The sequence below is a fragment of the Pteropus medius genome, unplaced genomic scaffold (assembly GCF_902729225.1).
Source record: "Pteropus medius unplaced genomic scaffold, Ma_sr-lr_union100, whole genome shotgun sequence".
Classification (NCBI taxonomy): domain Eukaryota; kingdom Metazoa; phylum Chordata; class Mammalia; order Chiroptera; family Pteropodidae; genus Pteropus; species Pteropus medius.
This window is the reverse complement of record NW_024346667.1, coordinates 26,984,243-26,992,823: the sequence shown is the minus strand read 5'-3', so window position 1 is coordinate 26,992,823 and position 8,581 is coordinate 26,984,243.

Here is an 8,581-nt window from a genome sequence, read left to right as displayed (position 1 = left end):
TCACCCACTTTAGAGGGCACAGAGAATATTTTGTCATTATGCACCCTCATAATTCTAATTATGCAAACATAGGGTTCCAAGGACAGCAACGTTTTTCTTACTCTGTTCTAATAGTGACAATAGAAAAACAATTTATTTCGTATGTTAGCATTCTGATTCTTCGTGGGGGGAACTTTTCTTACTGATATTTAGCTTTAAATTTGATTTTGTGTAGCATAGACAGGATCTAACAATCAGCCACTACAGAGTTAATTTAATTTATAGCAATCTTAGATAAATCTACATACTATTTTTTAAATCACATGCTTTACAAAACAATGTACAAAATAATCCCTTTACGACAAATTCAGTTTTTAGAAGCACATTATGGAAATAATTCAGGCATACTATATGCCTTTGACTCATTTATCATATGCCCAATAGAAGAATGCCCAATAAATGTTCGCTGGTGACAAAGATAATTTCGAATGCATTCTGTGCCAAAGAAATCCCAGTGAAGTGTGGATATTTCCCAAGGCACTACATATCTGGCTCCAGTTTTAAATAAGCAATGGTTAGTTTTATTGAGGGGACTAGACAGAGGTCACTGGAAGAGTCAGCCAGAATTTGGAAGTGGAATACTGCTGGCTCTCAGCCTTGTTTCTAGTAACTACCCCACCCTGTTGTTCCCGAGAGAACCAATGTACACTTGATAGCTGAGCAGGTGGCATGGGCTGCAGTAATAAACAGCTCCTTTCCTGTAAGGGAGCAGTGGACTGGGTTTATGGATCCATGAGCTTTCCTGTGGGGAAGCCATTATGTCCAGTTAAAACTGTAACTGAAAACATCCGTCTTTTTCAGTAATTCTACTTATGCCTAGTCCAAAGTCCCTCAGCACTGTTCTCCTCATCGATTCACTTAAGCACATGTACAACCAGCTTCAGGACTGAAAGATAGCATGGGGACAATTAAAAGTTATTTAGTTTGTGTGTGAGGAGAAGTGACTGTGGATTTAGTCCACCTGCAAATTAATGTTGGAGAAAGGAAGCCAGTTGGGATTCAACGAGTCTCTTTCCCTGTTTTTCATGTGTTTACTTCCTCTGCTTCCCTAATGAACTCCAAAGCTTCGGAATTCCAAACCATTAAATGGAATTAAGACACAGGCTCATTATTTAGAGCCAAAAGGTTACAATCAACTCCCGTCCAACAATCAACCAATATCCTTTTGTTTACTTGAAATATAACAGGAAAACACTACCTTGTACCTAAATGACTTGGGGAGTTATTTTCATAATTGCTTGTTGAAGTTTCCTAATTAATCAGAAGTCTTTGGCACAAAAAGTCCAACTGTCGAGACCTGAGACATAGGACTGGCAGAACATTTGTCAGCAGAAATTGTCTTTTGTGCAAGCTATGTGCTACCTGGCACAAAAAGTACTTTGTAAATCTTGATTATGATTATAACACAATGGTTAATTAGCAGGGCTTTTCTTTGTCCTTACAAACTTCTTTAGACTCTTTGACTTTAATGAATTGAGGAATGAGAGTTTCCCTACTGTTGTATGCAAAAAAAAAAAGAGAGTGAGTTTGCGTTGTTTTCCAAAGGATATCCCTTGTGCTGACAGTATTCCATGGCGTGAGCCCCACAGTACACCAGCCAAAGGTTCGAGCTAGCCAAAGAAAATGCTGACCCTTCTGGACTTCAGTGGGTCAAGGAGTTTTATGGTGAATGGAGAGTGACTGTAAAGTTAATCTCTTATTTATGTTACACTGTGATAATCTTGCCTGAGACTAACAGTAGCCACAAAAGTCAGGAAGTTAAAAAGAATTAACAGAAAAAAAAATTTCATAGACCATCTTTTTGTTTTGACAGTTATTGGTCTAAACTTGATGGAGGGTTTGTTTATTCAAAAAACATTTTTGTAGGTCTAATTAAACACATATATTTTATAACCACATACGTTAAAATGGGCACATATAAGATATTCTGAATTATAAAACTGTAAATTAAGAAAAATGAATTTATATAACACATAATTTAAATATTGGAGATTAAATGGGAGTCTTACTTGGAAAGCATTCAGAGTATCTTAGAAATGATTCAGGATTCATTGTTTGTGTTTGTTCTAAAGACAAGTTAGATTAAAGAAAATTGGCAAGGAGTAATTTAAAAAATGGTTTTCCAGTTTAGAGAAATTATTTTATAGACATTTTCACTGAAGACGTAGTAAAAAGAAACATTTAAGCACATTGTGAAATCTTCAGGTTTAGATGAGAAACAATTTACTGAGAGGATTTAACCATTGGAATAAGTCACCAAAACTAAGCTCTAAAATCTTGTTTTCTAGGGGTCTTTAGAACGTGATATATTTCATCTGTTTAAAATTGCACTGTGTGTGCAGATGGACAATTACAACACATGATTTCAGGGAGAATGTGAATTTTTCTGACTATGAGTAAAGACTTTATTTCTTCAAAAATACTTAAGATGGGAAAACCTATTAATTAGATTCCAATAGAGTAACTGAGAAAAGGAACAAAGTTTTACAGAAGCTTTCCTGGCTTCACAGAAAATAAATTTCTCTCAGCATGTGAGTTGTTGCTGCAGGCTCTATAAAATCATTAGCTTAGATTTTGGCTCTTTTTCTAGAGGAACATAACAGTCTGTGAACTCATCTTTGGAAGCCCAAGCAATTACATAAGTTATTAAATCTTGCCAAGATCAATACTATTTCTTGTTATCAAGTGTGGTTTCTTTATGAAAAATAGTGATCATATATCATACTCGAAAAGGCCCCAGAAAGCGAGGTTAGATATTAAATTTTCCATGGGACAATTTATAGAATAATTTCACCGATGAGAAGATTTTTCACTAACGAATCAAGACAGGTTTAACTCCTGTAGCATAATATTATACTAATCTCAGAGATGCAAGACCATCTTCTGAAGGAATTATGTACCCATGGCCATGCCACTGTTTCCCAGTCAAATAGATTAAAGCAACTCACAGATCCTTTGCTCATTCTTCTGTACATCTTTGAAACAAATGGATATATGTGACAAAGAATTGTTGGAAAAAGAAAAGAAAAGAAAGATAAAGAGAGTATAAGGCACACATGCATGTAAGAGAAGGGAAAACAAGAAAATTGTAACCGGACAGGAAGGATTGGTCCAAGCAGCATTAAGGAGAGACAAAACATCAAGGTGGCCCATGAACCAAGTGAGGGGAAGTTTCGTAAGGATAGTGATGCACATCTGAGTCAAGGGCTAAAAAGAAACCAAGATGATGAGGACTAAGGAAGCGCATTAGATTTGACAGTGAAGACATTATCGGAGACCTTCCTGATCAGAGACTGATGTCGGTGGGAGAGGATGAGAGATGTCAACTGAGAAAATCAAGAGAGAAGTAATCTAGATGTTTTGCTTTTAGATCATTTATAGTTAGTGGTAGGCACCGGAAGTGGGAAGGAAAACTCCAACGCAGCCCAATAGGAATGTGTAAAGGGACAGAGAACAAATCCTCTTCCTTTTCCCTCCCTGAGCTGCAGAATGCAGCAGCGTATTCATGTTCCTTCTCCTGAAAGTGTTTATGGTGTGATTTCAAATAATATGCATACTTTACAGTGTGATTTTATATTGCTTATTATTTTTCTGAATTGAAACACAAAGCACATGATCTCCACATTAGGTAACTTTTACTATGTTGTGCTGAGGTAATAAACAGCCTCAAGACACCAATGGTTTCTAATGACAGAGGTTTATGTGTTGTCTACATTACATGTAAGCTCCACATGTGTTGTTAATTCATGGACGCAGAAAAACAAATGGCCCTTCTCTGGACATGTTGTGGTCAAAGCAGGAGGAGGAGGAGTGACAAAGGCTCACAGCGATTCTGAAGCTCTGCTCAGAATTGGCAGATTTCACTCCATTCACATTTAATTGATCAAAGCAAGTCATTTGCCTAAGAGTCGGGTGCAAAACCATAACTCTTTGACAGGGAGAGCAGAGAACACTTGGTGACTATTCTGTCTATCACAACTTTGAAATTTTGCAAAGCATATAACGCATAGAAAAAAATTAAAATTTTCTATATCTTTTCAATTAGTTTACTGACGTGGTCATAATACGAACGTACTTTGCATCTCAATTTTTTATTAACATTACATTACACATTTTCTTCGATGTCATTTAGAATTCATAAAAATTTTAAAGGCTGATTTTAAAGGCTGTACATTATTCTATTGTTTGGACATTGTTTTAGCCATTCCCTTGACTTTCTGCTTTTTGTGGGTTTTTTTTTTTTTTTTTGGTTAATAAATTGTCATTCGGTAGTTTATGACATTTTTAAGCTATTTTCTAATGTGCACCGTGAGGGATGTTAATGACCTGAAACAAATCTCACCACACCTTTAAAAATGGCCGCCTTATTCTCTATTAATACTCTATTGATAGTATTTTCTCTATTGAGAAAATAAGGTTCTTTCTGGTTTCAGTTACATCTGAACACTTGCTTGAACAATAAAAGAAATGCTCAGGAGTGCTGAAAAATTTTTGGTGTTTTAGTCCCATGATTTGATTCATTGTGAAACCATTTAATGACCAATTAGCCCTCTTTTTCAGCTATAAGAATTCCTTTTCTATTATATAGCAAGAGAGTTAACAGTTTAGGTATTGTCCATTTCGAAATCTTTATTTAGAATATAAATTGGAAGTTCGAATTTAGCTTAAATGAGCTTATTGTAACAATCTGAATTCTAAAGAAATAAATAAAATATTTTAGTGATGTTGTTGAAACGTGTTTGCCTACTCATAATCAATTTCTCCCTTTTCCTTTCCTAATAGAACCTTCCCACAGTCTCTAAGTGCTTCAGTGCAGACTGATCCCACTCTTTGTTTTAAGAGTGAGCCTGACTATTCTAAAGTTAACCTTGACCTCCTTGCCAATAACTCAAGAATGGGCAATTTGCTCCATGCTGCCAATAAGACAAGAAGGACGTCCGCCTTCTAAGAAATGTTCCCTCTCTCCTAGGAGAAAGCCACATGAAAAGTCATTCCTCTTCCTCCTCCTAACATTTTCATATTCCAAAGTGACACCTAGAAGAGTTGCAGACAATTTCCCAGCACCGTAGGAGAAAGCTAAATGTGAGGGTATTATACAGAAGTGAAAGAACGTTGGTCTCTGATGACCTTGATGGGCACTGTATCAACCATGCTGGAAATTTGCCTGACCTTTTGAAGTCCTATTATATAGTGCATTTCTTTATTGTTTAGCCAACGTAAAAGAGCTTCAGGATATTTGTAGGAGAAGGCATTCTAATTCATACAAAACAGGGACAGATGCAAGAGTATGTTCAAAAATGGCAACCCAAGAGGCCAAAATCATCATTGGATTTCTAAAACATAATTCTGTATGATATTACACATATGCCTACAACACAAATCTATATATACTTTCTGCCTCTGACTTTGACCCAGCTGCTGAAAGGTCTATGTGTCATGCTCATCTGTACTGTAATTAATAAAATAGGGGGCAAGTTACATTTACCTTTCAAGTATTGAAATAAAGAGGAATGGACAGGATGATTTCATTCTTAAAGTGTAAACTCATATACTTTAAAATAAATAAATTCTATTTTACACTTGTTAATTATTTCTTAGAGACAGCCACAATTTTTTCCATCTTTATTGAAATATAATAAACAATTAGTTGCTTGTATTTACATTGTACAATGTAGTGAGTTTTTCCATTATAATTGGCATACAATAATATACCAGTTTTAGTTGTATAGCATAGTGATCAGAGATCCACATAACTCACAAAGTGATCACCCCACTAAATCTAGTACCCTCTTCCCCCTTACATATTTATTACAACATTAACCATCTTCCCCCTGTTACACTCTACATTTCTATGTCTATTCTGCAACTATCCATTTGTACTTCTTAATCCCTTTGCCTTTTTTTTTGGTCCCCCCAACCCTTCTCTTATCTAGTATCCTCAAAATACAAGATCTCATCTAAGTAAAAAATATGATGCTGACAACTTTAATGTGTTTCCCACAGGACAATTAAATAGAGATAGAGAATTACACTTAAGAATTAATCATACAGTCATTTGATGTGGAATGCAAGCAATTCTGCCTTATTTGTAAGAAAAGTTATATGAAAAACTTGAATTGGTGAAAGTAATGGGTAATAAAAACCTGATTTCTCTCATTGGCTTTAAAGTCCTTCCTTCCAAGTCTCTTATCTAAGTTTGAGATGGCAAAATTCATGGACTAGTATTGCCTTTCACATTTTTGTTTTCCATCCTCTAAATCTTATAGAAGTATAAATGAAAACATGGAAGCATATATTAAGATGAAAATTTTAATTCTATCTGCAATGTTATTTTTCCTTTGCCACTTATCCTAACATAGTCACAGGGTCTGGTAATTAAAACACAGATGCTTTTGTGAGGCATTATTTTGACTACTACAGGCTACATCATAAATGCTTAAGAAGATAAGATACGGAACCACAAATATGAGTAAGCAATACACCACCATGAATAATGGTCAGAAAAACTTAAAAAGCAAGATGAAATTTCTTGAAATAAAAAATAAAATTTTTGAATTTAGAAAAAAATTCATAAACCAGTTGAGCAGCTTTCTAGACACAACCAAAGAAATAATTAGTGAACTAAAAATATATGTGATAAAATTACCCAGAATGCTGTGTAAAGGAGAAAAAAAGAAATTAAAAAATACACAAGAAAAGTTAAGATATACAAGAAATAGAATAAGAAGCTCCAAGGTATATATATAGTTGAACGTGAAAAAGGAGAGAATAAAGACAATGAAGGGGAGAAAATATGTGAATAGATAGTGGCTGAAAAGTTGTAAAATAAATGAAAAACATAAATTTGTAGACCCAATAAACATAATGAATCTCTAGCAGTATAAATAAAAAGAAGTTCACATGTAGATGTGTTTTGGCAAAATTGCAGAATACCCAAATCAAAGAGAAGCTCTTAAAAGCATCAAGAAAATAAAAATCACCATCACCTAATAAAGATAGAAAATTAGACAAAAATTCTCAACAGTAAGTGCTAAAATATAACTGTAATCAAGTATGTATTATCCTGAAAATTATTTTTTCAAAAACAAGTGAAATGTCTTTCTCAGATTAAAAAGAAAAAAAGGTTTATCTCTAATAATTCTTTCTCAAGGAATTTCTAAAAGATATAATTCCACAAAATGGAAAATTATCAGAGGGATAGTCAGAGATGAAAGAAAAGAATAGTGATAAAATGCAAATGTGTATCTTAATCTAAACAATAGTGTTTGCATAAAATAATAAATATGTTGTCTAATTATTTGTAGTTTTATTTAAAAGGACAACTCTAAAATACTAGGCAAAAATATAAATCAGAAAGGAGCAATCAGTGTTACTATGTTCTTACAGCTTGATAAACTTTTGTCAGTACTTTAGATATCTTTAGACATTATAAATTAAATATGAATGGCAAAATTTCTATAATAACTGCCAAGTGAAAAGTAATATAATATAAATGCTAAGGTCATATAGGGAAACATGACATAAGAACTCAATCACTTAAAAAGGGAAAAAATGAAGAAAAGGAGCATAAAAAAGTGGGACAATTAAAAAAATAGAATGATAGAAATAAGTAACTATATTAATAATCAGAATAAATCAATAAAGTTCTCAAAGAACAGATAGATTGTTGAACTGAATTTTGAAATATAGCCCTACGCTTTTACCCCTAATATAAGAACACAGGAATCCTTAAGTAAAAAAGATGCAATTAGATCATATCTTCTATCTCTTTATCAATATATATGTATTGCTACCTGACAAATTACCTCAGAATTTAGTGGCTTAAAACAAACATGCTATACTTCACATTTTCCACAGATCAGGAATTCATAAGTAGCTTAACTGTGCAATTCGCATTCAGGGTCTCACAAGAGATTGCAGTCAAGATGTGAGCTGGGCCTGCAGTTACTTAAAAGCCTGACTGGAGCTGTAGGACATCTTATAGGGCTGGTGACCTCACGACGTGTCATCCAACTTTCCTCAGAGTAGGCAATCTGAGAAGCTATGGTATTTTTTGTAATCTGGGCCTGAAGCTGCACACTGCCATTTATGCAACATCTTAGTGACTATGCAAGTCAATCCTATTCATTGTGGGAAAATCGATTCCTATTCAATGAAGGAATTACCAGAAGCTGAGACCCCTGGGTATCATCATGCAAGATGGCTCCAGCAAAGATACACCAAAATAATACTATTTAAAAAAAAAGATGAGGAAACTAGGTTCATATCAGATCAAATTGACTTTAAAATTAAATCATTGTTAAAGATTAGAAAAGACCATTAAATAATGATAAAAGTTTAAATTTATCAAGAGGATTTAACAAATCTAAACTCAGTTCCCTATGGAAATTTGTCTTAAAATATAGGAAGCAAGAGTATATTTTTTAAAAAGGGAAGAATTGTCAATCTACCATCATGGAGAGAAATTTCAACACATTTCACTCAATTATTGACAGTTTATTTTGAACAGTACAAAATTAGTAAAGACAGAGAAGATCTGAAC